At 45.1% G+C, this 18,654-nt stretch overlaps 1 long non-coding RNA gene across 1 annotated transcript; it reads right to left on the bottom strand.

The window, feature by feature from the left end:
• Positions 1-3,116: 3,116 nt before the first annotated feature.
• On the bottom strand, positions 3,117-13,429 carry LOC113134844 (uncharacterized). The gene is made up of 3 exons (XR_003296098.1): positions 13,248-13,429; positions 12,684-12,686; positions 3,117-3,127 (listed from the first exon to the last, which is right to left on the bottom strand). It is a non-coding gene; the product is annotated as an uncharacterized LOC113134844 (long non-coding RNA).
• Between the last annotated feature and the right edge of the window lie 5,225 nt (positions 13,430-18,654).

Raw genomic sequence — 18,654 nt, 5'->3', positions numbered from 1 at the left:
AATAACTTTTCTAAAATTATAGCTACTCTAGATGGCATAGCCCTGGCCTCCAGCACTACTGTAAAAAACCTTGGAGTTATTTTTGACCAGGACATGTCCTTTAACTCACACATAAAACAAATTTCTAGAACTGCATTCTTTCACCTGCGCAACATTTCCAAAATTAGGAACATCCTGTCTCAAAATGATGCAGAAAAACTAGTCCATGCATTTGTTTCCTCAAGGCTAGATTACTGTAACTCATTACTATCTGGATGTCCTAATATCTTAATAAAAAGCCTCCAATTAATCCAGAATGCCGCAGCCAGAGTCCTGACAGGAACTAGCAAGAGAGATCATATTTCATATTGGCTTCTCTTCATTGGCTCCCTGTAAAATATAGAATAGAATTTAAAATCCTTCTTCTCACATACAAATCCCTTCATAATCAAGCTCCTTCATACCTTAAAGACCTCATAGTACCATATTATCCCAATAGACCACTTCGCTCTCAGAGTGCAGGCCTACTTGTGGTTCCCAGAGTTCTCAAAAGCAGAATGGGAGGCAGAGCCTTTAGCTATCAAGCTCCTCTCCTGTGGAACCAGCTCTCAGCCTGGGTTCAGGAGGCAGACACTCTCTGTACTTTTAAGGCTAGACTTAAAACCTTCCTCTTTGACAAAGCATATAGTTAGGGCTGGCTTCAGGCAACCCTGAACCATCCCTTAGTTAGTTATGCTGCTTTAGGCCTAGACTGCCCGAGGACCATCGGTGCACTGAGCTCCCCTACCCTAACCCCCCCCCTTCTCTCCCACCTCATGTATATTCCACCATTGAATGTTACTAACCTTGTGCTCTCTCTCTCCCCTAGTTTGTGCTCTCTCCCTCTCTCTCTGTTCTCTCTGTACCTTCTGCAGGTGTCCCTGGTCCTGGAGCTGTTTATCGCTGATGTGCAGTTACTGGCCCCACCAACTTGCAGTGTCTATTTGTTGTTTATTGTTGCTGTTCTTTTCTCTCTGCTCTATCCACTCACCCCAACCGGTCGAGGCAGATGGCCACCCAAACTGAGCCCGGTTCTGCTGGAGGTTTTTTTTTCTTCTGTTAAAGGGAGTTTTTTCCTCTCCACTGTCGCCAAGTACTTGCTCATAAGGGAATTGTTGGGTTTTTAGTTTTAGTTTTTGTAAAGTGCCTTGAGATGATTTGTATTGTGATTTGGCGCTATAGAAATAAAATTGAATTGAATTGAATCCACTTCTTGCGGTAAATTATGGCGAGACCTCCTCCACTTCACTCTGCTAAAATAAACCAGCACTTCCTCACTATCTTTTGCATAAGGGGATTGAGGCTGAGGCACAAGATCAGAAGGTGTTGTGGGAGGTAATATTGCTCCACCAACAGCACCCTCTTCTCCCTGGGCGTATGGAGGAGGCCGAGCCGGTGGTGGATTGTTAGGATGAGGAGGTGGTCTACAGCATGACATTGTTTGATCATGTGTAAATTTCCATTTGCGTCTGTCTCTCTTCTCCTTCCTTTCTCTCTCTCCCTCTCCATCTACTCTCTGCCTCCTTTAACCATTCTTGTGCTCATTTTTCTAATTTTTCTATGTTTTTAAGATCCTTTTCATGCATCAATTTTGGGTCACCGGTGACTAGTTCTTCTAATTTATTATTCTTATTACCCATTTTATTTCTTTATATTCAGTTACTATTGTTTTTCTCACTGCTATTTATTTATTATTATTATATCATCATACACTTATTGTTTTAATAGGCTCCATCTCCTTTTTTTGTAATTAATTTAATTTTTTTCGATTTTTTTTGTTTTTATGTTTTTTTATCCTTGGTACCAATACTCTCTCTTGGCCTCATGCTCAAAAGCACTTTTGATGCTGCACTGGGGTTCTTTTTGTTTCAGGTCTCCCACAGACCGCAGGGTTAATTTACTTTGGGTCTCCCATAGACCAGTCACAGCTTTATTTGGGCCCTAATTCCCTGAGACTCTACTGAGGTGATGGTTTTGTTTAAATTAGACCCACTGAGACTCCACTCAGTCTCTGGTCTCTCTTTTCAAAATTCAATTGCGTCCCTCCTCTCCTTTCTAGCAGATCCCAGCCTCACAATGCTCCAAACTGTTCTTGAGGACTTTCAGTCACGAGTCTTAGACTCCCCCGTGCACGGTTTGTAGTCCAAACCTGGAAGGAAGAGGAGATATTGCGATCGCAGATGAGCCCCCAAGTTTGTTAGGTAAACTCTTTAACAAACAGACTCAGAGAACATAGAAGTTTTTACTTGCAAGTAATAACAGTCACACAGCACCTTGGTACAGCATGAGAGTCACTGGCTGCTTGCTTGTAATTTCCCACAGAGAGACATCTGTGCCCTTATCAAATAGTCAAGGTTAGAGCAAACTGTGCTCACAAAGAGCAAAAATTATATTTCCACAATACACAATAGGCCCTATTCAGAAGTGTTTCAGTTATACTAAAGAAAGGTGGATTAGGTCACAAGAAGGTAAACATTTTTAATTTCTCTAACAACTTTTCATAGTAATTTTTTTGGTTTATGTTTGTTTGTTTAGAGTTTATCACTTTAGATTAGTTCTGTAATATTTCTTTTCATACCATTTGGGTTGGGTAAGACCACTGGCACCTGTTTATAAAAACGGGAAGCACAGGTAGACCAGCATGAACCTGGGTGGGCCTACAGTCTTGTGTCAGAGCAGGAGTGGCAGCAAGTAGACTTAAAGCTGGATTTTTTGTTATTTGCCTGACAAAAATGGAATAAAACACCAGAACTGCACTTCTTTGTATGGACAATGAATTTGTTCGACTGTGTAAACCACAACCAGATGGTGCAGATTGTAGTGATTATTTGGCTGTAGTATAGTGATTGTTTATTTATTATATTATGAGCTTAGTTTAGTCACATTTGAGTTCGTTTGTTTCTTTGACAGTCACTACACACTCATTTCAAATCTGAAATATCACAGCTGCTGTCACAACCATATGTTGTCTTTCATTTTATCAGCAAAAATATTGTCAACTGGGCTGCATCAAAACAATATAGCTGACCACAGAGAGGGGAGAAAGGAGGTTTAACAGTGTAACACTGCACTATTTTAAATCGACTCTCATGAATTACTATTTTATAGCCTACCTTTTCAATCATCCTGTGTCATTTGTAAAAAACAGCAGCTATTCTCTCCGGCAATCAGAAAAGGATGGTGTCATGTGCTGAGGAAACAGAGGACCAATAACTCGCCCACTCTGGTAACTCATGTAGCAAAATAATTTTATTAATGAAATCAGAATCAGAATCAGAATGAGCTTTATTGCCAAGTGTGTGTGCACACACACAAGGAATTTGTTTAGGTACGGGGGGGGGGGGGGTACTCCAGTGCAAACAGACATAAATACAAATGCTACAAAGGGTCAAACAGTAAACATAAATGCTACAGAAATGCTACAAAAAACTAAAAGAAAAATGCACAGATAACCTGAAAAACAGGATGAAAGGGGAACTAATTGGTGTGCAAAGAGCAAAAAGGTGCCAGTGTCATAGTACAGGTGGTGGAAAGGAATGGTGGAGAGCTATGGGTTTAAGAGTTGGATGGCCTGAGGGAAGAAGCTTCCTTTGTGCCAGGCTGTCTTGATGTTTGAAGCTCTGAAGTGCCGGCCAGAGGGTAAGAGCTGGAAGAGGTGGTGGCTCGGGTGGGTGGAATCCAGAGTGATTTTCTGAGCTCTTTTTCTCACTCTGGAGGTGAACAGGTCTTGGAGGGTCGGTAGGGTAACACCGATGACCTTCTCAGCGGTCCAAACTGTCCTCTGGAGCCTTTGGATGTCTGATTTAGAGGAGGAGCTAAACCAGACAGTGATGGAGGAGCATAGGGCAGACTCGAGTAGAACTGGGTCAGCAGCGTCTGTGGAAGGTTGAACTTCTTCAGCTGGCCCAGGAAGTACAACCTCTGCTGGGCCTTTTTTATGTTGGAGTCGATGTGGAGCCTTGATGGAAGGTAGGGGAAATGGTTTTCACAGAGCTGAATCTGACGATACTGAATTCCCTGGTCAGAGGTCCGGATAATCTAGGTTAATACTCAGAGGAGACAGGGATCAGACACTCGAAAACATTACAATGAAAAAATTTCTTCCTCTAAAACAGGAACTCCCTCATTCCTCCGGGAAAAAAAAACATGAGTGACAAAGAAAAGGGTTCTTAGCTGAGGGTTGGCCACAGTGGGGATCGGTAACCAGCTCACAGTCTTAAACGCCACGAATCAAAACTTCTAAAACCCTCCTGGATTCACTTAACTCCTTTGTCGGTTCATTAAATAAAACTAGGTCAGAGTTAGCTTCTCTGTAATCCCCTCTTGAGCAAAAACTGGGAAAAGTGTCATTCAAGAAACAAAGTGAGAAATACTTAACTTGGCGTGATGAGAAATCTTCGTCAGTGATCCGTGGTTTTCTGAATGAGTTCCATAACGCGGCGTAGATCGTGGTAGTGAAAAACCAGAAGTAGCTTGGGCCTTGGCAGCGAGAAGGCAACAGAAAGTGGCAGACAACCTGGCGGTTTGTCTATGGCAGATGGTATTTATCTGAAAACTGGGGAAAAGAGCACAGGTGAATTCAATCATGTAATTATATCAAGCATAGATGGTGGAAAGGAGGTGGATCCTGTTTGACCCTTCAACGTAAAAAGCATGGAGCTGGAAGTCAAACTGCTGATCATGACAGATGGTGAAGGTACAAAGTGTAGCGCTCTAACATTGACAGTGTAAGTTTGATTTCAGCATGAGTCCTGCTCTGGTAATAAGGCTCACTCTTAACTTCATTATTTTTAGAGACAGCAGAACAGAAACAGTCCAGTAGATGGACAAATGGCAGCAGTGCACATATCACATGTAATGGCATAACTTCATTAGTTATTGTTATTAAATATCTGCAACATAAAAGTGGACAAAGGGAAATAAATAAAAAACAACACTGCCAAAAAAGATGTTTTTTTTCTTTATTTACTACTGATATGCACACACTAAAATAGACTTACTCATCCAACCTGGGGTTTTACCCAGGGTTCACTGTAAATTTAAAATTGTACAGTCCTCTCCCAGAAAAGTTTCAAGTCTCTTGTTTGCTGGTAGATAATGACGTGGAGCGATATTCACACTCGAATTTCAATTCTGGGTGAAAATCCTAAATTAAATTAAATAGCTAGTGACCTTCTCACTACAACCTTAGTAAGCATCTAGAGGAACATTTTAGCTGACAAATGATCTTCAGAGTATTTTTGCACACAAAAATATGACAGCATGATAGCATGACAGCATCGGCATGAAACGGGGGTATATCCTCAGGGAAAATGGATTATACAGTGAATACATACCTCAGGACAGAATTTAGACAGACATGTAACAACATGTGAGAATCAGAGACCAAGCCATTAAGATATAGAGTTTTCTCAACTACAATACTATTGAAAACAGAAAGCTAAACACGCACCATTATAGTCATTACGTTAAACATTCATGACACATAACTGATTCTAAGCATGGCTTGTAATTGCCTGTAGCATTGACTTTGTCAAAGAGGTAGTGAAAGTTCAATGTCCAGAAAGCACCTGGGTTGGTTAACTTCTTACCTGGTTGCTGCTACGAACAGCTGGAGGCTTTAAAGTGAGTGACTCTGTGGATGTGGCAGTGTATGTACAGCAACAAAGGAGAAACTGTATTAAGAAAGCCTTGAACCACCACCTTATCGTGGTGGAGGGGTTTGAGTGCCCCTATGATCCTAGGAACTATGTTGTCCGGGGCTATATGCCCCTGGCAGGGTCTCCCAAGGCAAACAGGTCCTAGGTGACGGACCAGACTAAGAGCGGTTCAGTGACCCCTTATGGTGCGACAATTGAGGACCGTGAAGTCACCCGGCATGGCGAAGCCGGGACCCCACCCTGGAGCCAGGCCTCAGGTTCGGCTCGTAGGCAAGCGCCTGGTGGCTGGGTCTCCCCCCATGGGGCCCAGCCGTGCAAAGCCCGAAAGAGCAACGTGGGGCCGACCTTCTGTGGACCCACCACCCGCAGGAGGATCCGTAATGGGCCGGTGCATAGTGGATCGGGCAGTGGTCGAGGACGGGGACCTCAGCAACCCGATCCCTGGATACTGAAACTGGCTCTAGGGACATGGAATGTCACCTCTCTGGGGGGGAAAGAGCCTGAGCATGTGCAGGAGGTCGAGCGGTACCGACTAGAGATAGTTGGGCTCACCTCCATGCACAGCCTGGGCTCTGGAACCCAGCTCCTTGAGAGGGGCTGGACTCTCTTCTACTCTGGAGTTGCTCGCGGTGAGCGGCGGCGAGCTGCTGTGGGCTTGCTCATAGCTCCCCAGCTCACCCACCACGTGTTGGAGCCGAACAACAGTGCAGAGTACCCGGCCTTTTTCGAGACCCTCGGGGGGGTGCTGAAAGGTGCTCCTACCGGGGACTCCATAATTCTGTTGGGGGACTTCAACGCTCACGTGGGCAGCGACAGTGAAACCTGGAGGGGCGTGATTGGGAGGAACGGCCTCCCTGATACGAACCCGAGTGGTGTTCTGTTGCTGGTCTTCTGTGCTTGTCACAGTTTGTCCATAACGAACACCATGTTCAAGCATAAGGGTGTCCATCAGTGCACATGGCACCAGGACACCCTAGGCCGGAGGTCAATGATCGACTTTGTAGTCGTGTCATCTGACCTTCGGCCGTATGTCTTGGACACTCGGGTGAAGAGAGGGACAGAGCTGTTAACTGATCACCACCTGGTGGTGAGTTGGAGCCGCTGGCGGAGGAGGAAGCGGGACAGACTTGGCAGGCCCAAACATACTATGAGGGTCTGTTGGGAATGTCTGGCCGAACCCACTGTCAGAGGGGTCTTTAACTCACACCTCCGAGAGAGCTTCTACCAGATCCCGGGGGAGGCTGGGGACATTGTGTCCGAATGGACCATGTTTTCCACCTCCATTGTCGACGCGGCGGCTAGGAGCTCTGGCCGTAAGGTTTCGGGTGCCTGTCGTGGCAGCAATCCCCGAACCCGGTGGTAGACACCGGAAGTAAGGGATGCCGTCAAGCTGAAGAAGGAGTCCTACCGAGCTTGGTTGGCTTGTGGGACTTCTGAAGCAGCTGACAGGTACCGCAGGGCCAAGCGTGTTGCAGCCCAGGCGGTGACGGCGGCAAAAACTCGGGTATGGGAGGAGTTCGGTGAGGCCATGGAGAAGGACTACCTGTCAGCCCCGAAGAAATTCTGGCAAACCGTCCGCGCCTCAGGAGGGGGAAGCAGTGCTCTACCAACGCTGTTTACAGTGGAAGTGGTGAGCTGCTGACCTCGACTGGGGGATATTGTCGGACAGTGGAAGGAATACTTCGAGGATCTCCTCAATCCCGTCAACACGTCTTCCATAAGGGAAGCAGGGGCTGGGGATTCGGAGGCTGATCCATCCATCACCCAAGCCGAAGTCACTGAGGTAGTTCGGTAGCTCCTCGGTGGCAAAGCACCGGGGGTGGATGAGGTCCGTCCCGAGTACCTCAAGTCTCTGGATGTTGTTAGGCTGTCATGGCTGACACGCAACATCGCGTGGCGTTCGGGTGGTTCCTCTTTTTAAGAAGGGGAACCGGAGGGTGTGTTTCAACTACAGAGGGATCACACTCCTCAGCCTCCCGGGGAAGGTCTATGCCAGGGTGCTGGAGAGGAGGATGTGGCTGGTGGTCGAACCTCGGATCCAGGAGGAACAATGCGGTTTCCGTCCTGGGCGTGGAACACTGGACCAGCTCTACACACTCTCGAGGGTGCTCGAGGGTTCATGGGAGTTTGCCCAACCAGTCCACAAGTGTTTTGTGGACTTGGAGAAGGCATTCGACCGGGTCCCTTGTGACATCCTGTGGGAGGTGCTCCAGGAGTATGGGGTCCGGGGCCCTTTGCTGAGGGCTATCCGGTCTCTGTACAAACGGAGCAGGAGCTTGGTTCGCATTGCCGGTAGTAATTCAGACCTGTTCCCAGTGCACGTTGGACTCCGGCAGGGCTGCCCTTTGTCACCGGTTCTGTTCATTACTTTTATGGACAGAATTTCTAGGCGCAGCCATGGGTCGGAGGGAGTCAAGTTCGGGGACCACAGGATTTCATCTCTGCTTTTTGCAGATGATGTTGTCCTGTTGGCTCCATCGAGCCAGGATCTTTGCAACCGAGTGTAAAGTGGCTGGGATGAGAATCAGCACCTCCAAGTCTGAGGCCATGGTACTCAACCGGAAAAAGGTGGCTTGCCATCTCCAGGCCAGGGGAGAGATCCTGCCTCAGGCGGAGGGGTTTAAGTATCTCGGGGTCTTGTTCACGAGATTGACAGACGGATCGGGGCATCGGCAGCAGTAATGCGGTCGGTGTACCGGTCCGTTGTGGTGAAGAAGGAGCTGAGCCGGAAGGCGAAGCTCTCGATTTACCGGTCAATCTACGTTCCTACTCTCACCTATGGTCATGAGCTTTGGGTCATGACCGAAAGAACAAGATCGCGGATACAAGCGGCTGAAATGAGCTTCCTCCGCAGGGTGGCCGGGCGCTCCCTTAGAGATAGGGTGAGGAGCTCGGTCACCCGGGAGGAGTTCGGAGTAGAGCCGCTGCTCCTCCACATCGAGAGGAGTCAGTTGAGGTGGCTCGGGCATCTGTTTCGGATGCCTCCTGGGCGCCTTCCTGGGGAGGTGTTCCGGGCATGTCCCACCGAGAGGAGGCCCTTGGGAAGACCCAGGACACGCTGGAGGGACTATGTCTCCCGGCTGGCCTGGGAACGCCTCGGTGTCCACCCGGAAGAGCTGGAGGAAGTGTCCAGGGAGAAGGAAGTCTGGGTATTCCTGCTTCGGCTATTGCCCCCGCGACCCGGCCCCGGATAAGCGGTAGAAGAAGGGTAGGGGAGCTCAGTGCACCGATGGTCCTCGGGCAATCGGGCAGTCTAGGCCTATAGCAGCATAACTAAGGGATGGTTCAGGGTTGCCTGAAGCCAGCCCTAACTATATGCTTTGTCAAAGAAGAAGGTTTTAAGTCTAGCCTTAAAAGTATAGAGAGTATCTGCCTCCTGAACCCAGGCTGGGAGCTGGTTCCATAGGAGAGGAGCTTGATAACTAAAGGCTCTGCCTCCCATTCTGCTTTTGGAAACTCTGGGAACCACAAGTAGACCTTCACCCTGAGAGCGAAGTGGTCTATTGGGATAATATGGTACTATGAGGTCTTTGAGGTATGAAGGAGCTTGATTATGAAGGGATTTGTATGTGAGAAGAAGGATTTTAAATTCTATTCTATATTTTACAGGGAGCCAATGAAGAGAAGCCAATATAGAAGAAATATGATCTCTCCTGCTAGTTCCTGTCAGGACTCTGGCTGCGGCATTCTGGATTAATTGGAGGCTTTTTATGGAGATATTGGGACATCCAGATAGTAATGAGTTACAGTAATCTAGCCTTGAGGTAACAAATGCATGGACTAGTTTTTCTGCATCATTTTGAGACAGGATGTTCCTAATTTTGGAAATGTTGCGCAGGTGAAAGAATGCAGTTCTAGAGATTTGTTACCCCTCCCATGTCTCACTCCTTGTGTGTGTATGTGTTCTGCTGAGGCAACAAGGTAATGAGGCACACCTGAAAATCATTTGCCATCACAGGGACTTGTATTTAAGATGGCACTTTACAACACCTTCCCTCCAGATTTTATGTCTGTTGTGGGAATGCAGACACACTCTGTGACTAGTATTGCAGTGTAGTGTAATCCTATATGTTTAGACACGTGACAGGGTCACCGCTCTTCACTATGTCTTTACTATGAGGGGAGACAAAAGGGAATAACAACACCATATAAGGTAATGGTCCGAATTCCTTTTGTGGAAAAGTACTGGTATGTGGGGCGGTGGCCATCAGCTATATCTATCCTATAGTTTTCCCCTATAGTTCAGATCTCTTCGTGTGTCCCATGAGGGTTGATCTCCAGAGCGCACTGTATAGTTTTAAATAAAACCTATAATCAGCTGAACCACTCCACACGTCTTTGTGTACTTCCTCATCAAACGGACCTGGATAAGTTATATGCGAACTCAACACTTTGTGAGCTGTTGCTATGGTGACCTAAGCCGAGAGTCTGAGGGGGAGTGACAGTGACACAGCACTTTACACACGCAGAATGCAGAAGCTGAGAAAACTTCATCTCACAAAATGGAGGAATACAGAAAAACTATAAGACCTATCAAAATAATTTGTTCACTCACAGGGCCAGGAGTCTTCAACAAAGACACTGATCCATTTTTTGTGACGATATTCCAAAAAATGAAGGATTGCTGGTGAGTTAGAAACAGCCTTCATTTGTGTTTTTTACCAGGATTCCTGGACCTCCTTTATAATGGGAGTGAATGAGAGATTGAGCAGTCACTCTCTGTGGTTTTGGCCACCTGGTGGAAAAACCGTAGGTCCTATCATGGGATCTTACATGCTACTTTTTGCCTTTTTTCTTTACTTTCAACTTCACTTTCCTTCCTTTTCCTTCAACTTTGTCAACTTCTTTGCTTCCTTGCCACTTTTTTACCAAGAAGATCCTCAGGCAGAAAATAAGTGGCCACCTTGCCTGCACCAAAGATGAGGTTAATAAGTACCTCAGTGCCACCTACAGTGATAGTGCAAGAGCGGAAGATCTTGGGCCATGTAGGACCTTGATAACTCCGCCAGAACCCACCTCGGCATTTAACACCAAGGAGCCAATTTTGAAAGAAGTTGAGGAGGTTGTGAAAGCTGCTAGAACCAGCTCAGTACCAGGCCCCAGTAGAGTGCCATATGTTGTCTACAAGAGATGCCCCAGACTCTTGAAGTGGCTATGGTCGGTCCTGAGAGTCATCTGGAGAAGGGGGAAGGTGTCACAGCAGTGGAGACACGCAGAGGGTGTCTGGATTCCAAAGGAGGAGAGGCCAAGCACCATCGAGCAGTTTAGGATCATCTCACTCCTCAGTGTCGAGGGCAAGATATTTTTTTAGTATCTTTGCCCGGTGCATGACGGAGTTCCTCCTGAGGATCACCTACATAGACACCTCCGTGCAGAAGTGGGGAGTTGCAAAGGTTCCAGGATGTATCGAAAATGAAAGTGACAGTGACTTAACTGGCCAAGCATGGTGACCGATACTCAGAATTTGTGCTCTGCTTTTTAACCCAATCCCACAGCAAGTGAACACACACACCCGGGGGCAGTGGGCGGCCAATGCAGTTGGCACAGTTGGGGGTCCAGTGCCTTGCTCAAGGGTCTCACCTCAGTCGTGGTATTGAAGGGGGACGGGGCGCTGGCTTTTCACTACGTGCCACCGACAATTGCCCCGCCGGACCTGAGACTCAAACCTGCAATTTTCAGGTTACAAGTCCAACTCCCCATCCATTAGGCCACAACCGCTCGAGCATACAGGAGTCATCACCCAGCTGATCTGGGAGGCACGTGAAGGCAAAGGAGTCCTGGCAGTCCTTTGGCTGGATCTGGCCAATGCCTACAGGTCCATTCCACACAAGTTGATGGAAACCTCGCTTGACTGGTACCACGTTCCAGGCAAGATTAAGGACCTCATACTGGACTATTATAGCTGCTTCAGTTTGAGAGTCACATCCGGAACAGGAACATCCAATTTTCATCAGCTTGAGAAGGGCATTATCACTGGATGCACTATTTCTGTGATATTGTTCACCTTGGCCATGAATATGCTGGTGAAGTCAGCAGAGGTGGAGTGTAGAGGCCCACTCACCAACTCAGGTATGCGGCAGCCCCCTATCAGAGCATTTATGGATGATCTGACAGTGACTACAACATCAGTCCCGGGCTGTTGATAGATCCTGCATCTCATCTCATTAACTGGGCCCGGATGAACTTCAAGACAGCCAAGTCCAGGTCCCTGGTTGTGAAGAAGGGGAAGGTGACAGACCAGTTTCGTTTCTCACTAGGAGGCATCCAGATTCTATCTGTGGGAGAGAAACCAGTTAAGAGCCTGGACAGCAGTGGATAAGTCAGGGCTACCAGGCAAGTTTAAACCCTGGATCTACCAACATGGCATTTTGCCACAACTCCTCTGGCCACTGCTGGTCTATGACGTGCCAATGACCACCGTCGAGTGCTTCGAGAGGAAGGTCAGCTGTTTCCTGCAGAAGTGGTTGGGCCTACCGTGAAGCCTCAGCAGCACCGCCTTGTACGGGAGGAACAACAAGCTGAAGCTGCCCTTCAATGGTCTGACAGAGGAGTTTATGGTTACCCGAGCAAGAGAGGTGCTGCTGTATAGGGACTCCAGTGACATCAAGGTCTCCTCAACTGGCATAGAAGTAAGAACCGGCAGGAAGTGGAAGGCTCATGGGGCAGTTGAGGCTGAGTCACGGTCACGACATAGAGAGCTGGTGGGAACAGCGGCATCCGGACAGGCAGGTCTTGGGAGCAACACAAGACCCCACTACAAGTCACAGGAAAAGGAAAGGCGTCAGCTGATCCAGGAGGAGGTCCGAGCAAAGGTGGAGGAAGTAGGTAGGTAGGACAGTAGGGATGCGGCAGCAGTGGGCGTGGACCCGATAGGAAACGGTAGCTGACCGGAGAGAGCTATGGAGATCTGAGCCACACCAGATTAAGTCATTCAGTCGGTGTACGATGTCCTATCAAGCCCATCCAACCTCTTCCGCTGGGGCTTGGCTGAGACTCCACTGTGACCCTCTTTGCCAGGGACGAGGATCGCTGGAGCACATCTTGAGCTGCTGCCCAAGGGCACTAGGAGACCGGCGTTACTGCTGGTGCCATGACCAAGTGCTGTGGGTCATTGCGGAGACCATCAGCACAGGGATCTCCACCAGTAAATACCAACAACCAACAAGGCAGTCCATCGCCTTTGTTAGGGCTGGGGAGAAGCCACAGAAGTGCCTGAGTAAAGCAGGGGGGCTGCTGGCACACAGCTCAGGACTGGCAGCTCAAATTCCCGGAGAACATCCCAGTGACCTCTCTCAGGCCAGACATGGTCCTGGTGTCATAAACAACAAGTGGTCCTGCTGGAGCTGACTGTTCCCTGGGAAGACCGGATGGAGGAGGCCTTCGAGAGGAAGAGGTCCAAGTATGAGGAGCTGGCAGGTGAATGTCAAAGCAGGGGATGGAGGACCCAATGCAACCCCATCTGGGTCACCTGGGTGAGGGTGTCTGATGTTGCAAGACCTGAAACACCCAGTGACCCCAGGATACATCACTGATGATGTGTCTAAGTTGCACATAAGTGTATATTAGAACTAAAAATAAAAACCAACAAACACTAATATGAGCTTAAAATAGACTTTGGCTATTGGCCTACAGCTTTAGGCACTGACTTAGGGTGTTTTTAATATCAGCCATGGTGTATTCTCCCAGGAGGCCATGTCTGACATTTCACAATAAAAGACTACAGTTATTTGTAAGAAGTTATTACATCTTTGTAAAGTATAATGAATATTGAAAATGAAATTGGATTGTAATCTGTGATGATGTGAGTCTCCTGCAACACTCTCTCCTTTCAAAATAAAAGCATTTGTATAGCATTCTTTCAAAATAAAAGCCCCGAAACAGCAACATAACCTTAAAATGGACTTTTGGAATTGGCATACAGCTTCAGGCACCAATTGAGGCCATTTTAAATGTCAGCCTTGGTGTCTTCTCCCAACAGACCATGTTCAGACTTTCACAATAAAAGTCTACAGTTATTTGTAGGAAGATATTATAGTTTTGTAAAGCATAAGGAATATTCAAAATAAAGTCCAGATTCTAATATAAGGTCCCAGTAGTCTGCTGCAGCAATTTGTCCTTTCAAAATAAAAGCTGTTTTATAGCATTCGTTCAATATAAAAGCCCTGAAACAGTAATGTGACATTAAAATAGACTTTTGTAATTGGCATACAACTTTAGGCACCAACTGAGGCCATTTTAAATGTCAGGCATGGGGTCTTCTTCAGGAGGACATGGTTGGACTTCCACAATAAAAGTCTACAGTTATTTACAGGAAGTTAATGTAAGTGTTACAAAGAATAACATATTAACAAAATTTAAGTTCTTAACTTCAGATCTTAACTCATGGTTACATGGGTCTCCTGCAGTAGGCTGCCTTTTGAAAATAAAAGCATTTTTATTTCATGGTTTCAAAATAGAAGCTAAGAAATGCTAATATTTGCTCTTTTCCAGCACATTTTTCCCTTTCAGCCTTTTTCTCACTGCACATCTGTTTATTCTTTATTCATACTGCTTCATTGCTTCATTTCTTCCCTTTTTTCAGTCTTTCCTTCCATCTTATTTTCTTTCTCTAAGAAAACTGTCCTTCAAATATTCCTCATTTGCCTACGCAGCCTTTACCTTCTGTATTTTTCAGCAATATTTATCGGTTTTTAAACTATACATTCTTTCTGTCTAGACAGTCTTTCTACAAGTTCCCTTTTTTGCTGTTTCATTCTTCTTTTTTTTTCTTTAACTCGTATTATATTTAAATCCTCCTTTTCCTTCCTTGACTACACTATCTTCTTTTATATTAGTTTAACAATTCTTTCTTTAGAAATTTCTACATCATATGATTCTCTTTCCAACCTATTCATGTTGAATAGTTTTTTTAGCTAAACAAGTTAAGCTTCCATCTCCAGTTTTACATTTCAGCTTCCAGGATTCTTCAGCATTGTATTTCAGCCTTCAGCTTATATTTAAATTCTCAGCCATTTTCAGCATTGTTGGGCAGCTTCATTCCACTTTCAGCATTCACACACAGGAAATGCAATTTTCTAGTTTATCTTCTGTTGTTTTCCGGTGTAGTTCCCTCATTTGGCTAATTAGCTCAGTCTCAGCAGTCAGTCCAGTACAAATATTTAAAGAGTTCACTCTACTGCACGTATAGCTGCAATGTTTTAATTCCATTAAATGTTCTAATCTCATTAAATTGCTTAACAATGAACGTCTCCATTAAACAAGCAGTGCTAACAAGCTGATGTCTAGCATTGACGTTGGCTTGATCTGCTCAAATATAATGATGAAACATCTTTTTACAGTCGATTCACAAAATTATCTCATCAATTTACGCTGTTTAAACTTTCAATTAGTCAGTCATTTATTTAGATTATGTTAAACAAGTGTAATTTATTCACGACAAACAACATTTTTTCCCTGAAGTACAGTGGGTACGGAAAGTATTCAGACCCCTTTAAATTGTTCACTCTTTGCAGCCATTTGCCAAAATCAAAAAAGTTCATTTTATTTCTCATTAATGTACACTCAGCACCCCATCTTGACAGAAAAAAACTGAAACGTAGAAGTTTTTGCAAATTTATTAAAAAAGAAAAACTGAAATATCACATGGTCATAAGTATTCAGACCCTATGCTCAGTATTGAGTAGAAGCACCCTTTTGAGCTAGTACAGCCATGAAGTTTTTCACACCTGGATTTGGGGATCCTCTGCCATTCTTCCTTGCAGACCCTCTCCAGTTCTGTCAGGTTGGATGGTGAACGTTGGTGGACAGCCATTTTCAGGTCACAGAAGAGAACGGTCACAGAGTTGTTCCGAAGCCACTCCTTTGTTATTTTAGCTGTGTGCTTAGGGTCATTGTCCTGTTGAAAGGTGAACCTTCGGCCCAGTCTGAGGTCCTGAGCACTCTGGAAGAGGTTTTCTTCCAGGATATCTCTGTACTTGGCCACATTTATCTTTCCTTCAATTGCAACCAGTTGTCCTGTCCCTGCAGCTGAAAAACACCCCCACAACATGATGCTCCCACCACCATGTTTCACTGTAGGGATTGTACTAGGCAGGCGATGAGCAGTGCCTGGTTTTCTCCACACATACCGCTTACAATTAACGCCAAAAAGTTCAATCTTGGTCTCATCAGACCAGAGAATCTTATTTCTCATAGTCTGGGAGTCCTTCATGTGTTTTTTGGCAAACTCTATGCGGTCTTTCATGTGTCTTGCACTGAGTAGAGGCTTCCGTCGGGCCACTCTGCCATAAAGCCCCGACTGGTGGAGGGCTGCAGTGATAGTTGACTTTGTGGAACTTTCTCCCATCTCCCTACTGCATCTCTGGAGCTCAGCCACAGTGATCTTTGGGTTCTTCTTTACCTCTCTCACCAAGGCTCTTCTCCCACGATTGCTCAGTTTGGCTGGACGGCCAGGTCTATGAAGAGTTCTGGTCGTCCCAAACTTTTTTCATTTGAGGATTATGGAGGCCACTGTGCTCTTAGGAACCTTGAGTGCTGCAGAAATTCTTTTGTAACCTTGGCCAGATCTGTGCCTTGCCACAATTCTGTCTCTGAGCTCCTTGGGTGGTTCCTTCGACCTTGTGATTCTCATTTGCTCTGACATGCACTGTGAGCTGTAAGGTCTTATATAGACAGGTGTGTGCCTTTCCTAATCAAGTCCAATCAGTTTAATTAAACACAGCTGGACTCCAATGAAGGAGCAGAACCATCTCAAGGAGGATCAGAAGAAATGGACAGCATGTGAGTTAAATATGAGTGTCACTGCAAAGGGTCTGAATACTTATGACCATGTGATATTTCAGTTTTTCTTTTTTAATAAATTTGCAAAAATTTCTACGTTTCAGTTTTTTTCTGTCAAGATGGGGTGCTGAGTGTACATTAATGAGAAATAAAATGAACTTTTTTGATTTTGGCACAAAGAGTGAAAAATTTAAAGGGGTCTGAATACTTTCCGTACCCACTGTATACTTGAAAAGAGCCGTGTCGGCGCTTTCTGCCATTTTCAGATATGACGACTCCTCTCCAGTGGCCTCATGTGATAGCAAAGTGTCCATCTTGTGCATACTACAGAAGTAGTAAGATATCCGAGTATTTCTCGCCTGGTTTTCACATACTATATAGCAAAAAAAGATCAATATTTACCTGGTTCTTTCCTCATCTGAATTACTGTGTCTCCTAAAGATTGAGAAATCCTTGTTCTATCATCAACATTATCCTGCTTTGTCTCTTGTCTGCAAACTAAAATATTTCTACATAATGTGACATGCAGAGTCTTTAATTTTAGCTTTTAACAGTTTGGGACATATTTTAGTTTTTGCAGGTTTGGGTTTTTATATGACAAAACAGAGATTTTAAATGTTTAAAGCTAATGTGGGGTTGCCAAACTGTCAGGGCCCTCTCTTAGGTGGTGTGTAATGAAATAGTGCCCTGTTAGATAGCAGAAAACAGTGTTTAAACTCCAGTATAGATGCACAGCACAGTCTTTATTCTGACTTTGCTATAATAAAGAATCATTTAAAAAATGAATTCTCTGTAAAAGTTCAGTAGACCACACACAGTCTGTGGTGGAAACATGATTCACAGCAGAGCCTGACATTAAATATGTTTCTCCTGACTGACTGACTTTCCACTGACCGACTTTCCACTACTGAAGTTATAAGAGTAAAAACAAAAATCAAAATCGCCTGTGCACATTTCGGTAAAGGTGTTTAAATGTTAGTGAAATCTTTAGGCTCCACAGAAAATGATTGTTTCCACCTTTTTTTTAAAGTCTGCAGGCAGAGGTCCTACTGAATAACTGAATAGACTACAGAATCAACATGCTAGATAAAAATATATATAACAATATAATTACACAGGGGGCAGCACAATGGCTTAGTAGATTCCGGGCCTTTCTCTGTGGAGTTTGCATATTTTCCCCGTTCTTGTGTATGTATGCCAGCAATTGGTGATTTCCATGGTAGCAGATGTAAGTAAAAAATCAACTTTTTTCACAAAGTGAATCCTTAGCCATGTGTGGCACGTGGATATAGTTTTTAATACAAAAAAATATAAGAGACAGGAGGTCAACAACGCCACCCAGGGAAAGAACCCCAGGAACCCAAAAAACAATTTTAAGCAAGCTGAATAAGGCCGCGCTATGTGTGGACACAAAAGAGGGACATAATGCCCTAAATACAATACAAAAAACACTTTTATTTAATTGCAATTATTTAAAACACAATAAGGCAATGGGGCATCAAAATATGACAACAGAAGATATAATTAATAATCAAACACACCCGAACCAATGGGGCACACAAATTATAAGGACTAAAATCAACATTTTAACAGAGGTGTGCAGGGGGAAGGGTGTTACCATGGCAATTGTTTTTCAAATGAAAGGTGTGAATTAATTTTGAAGACAACATTTAAATTTGCATGGAAAGCTCTAGTCTTTTTGTGGTCTACACTGAAACAGTCACTTAAAAGTTATGTGCCTACACAACAAAATTGCCAGTGTCAAATATACTCTGAGAGTGTTAACACTGAGAAGTAGGGGCAGGCTCATGTATAGGAGTACACATGTACATGCTGGCTATACAGTAATAGTTGCTGGACCCAGCCTAAACTGTTGCCAATTGTCTTGATATAAGAAGATACTTCTCTCATTTTATTAGATATGTTTACATTTTTCTCAATGAAACGACAGGGGGGCACAATTTAGTGTCTTCATGTGCCGGTCCCAAGTCCCAAGGTGAATGCAGACGGTTGTGTCAGGAAGGGCATCCGACGTAAAATTTAAGCCAAATCAAACATGCGAATCACAAATATGATTTCCATACCAAATCGGTCGCGGCCCGGGTTAACATCGACCGTCACTGGTGCTGTTGACCTACAGGGTGCCAGTGGAAACTGGACTATTGTTGGTTGAAGAAGGAGAGGAGGAAGGCATGTT

This window comes from Mastacembelus armatus, chromosome 17 (assembly GCF_900324485.2).
Source record: "Mastacembelus armatus chromosome 17, fMasArm1.2, whole genome shotgun sequence".
Lineage (NCBI taxonomy): Eukaryota > Metazoa > Chordata > Actinopteri > Synbranchiformes > Mastacembelidae > Mastacembelus > Mastacembelus armatus.
The sequence above is the reverse complement of the archived record's forward strand: the minus strand, read 5'-3'. Positions and strand labels throughout refer to the sequence as shown.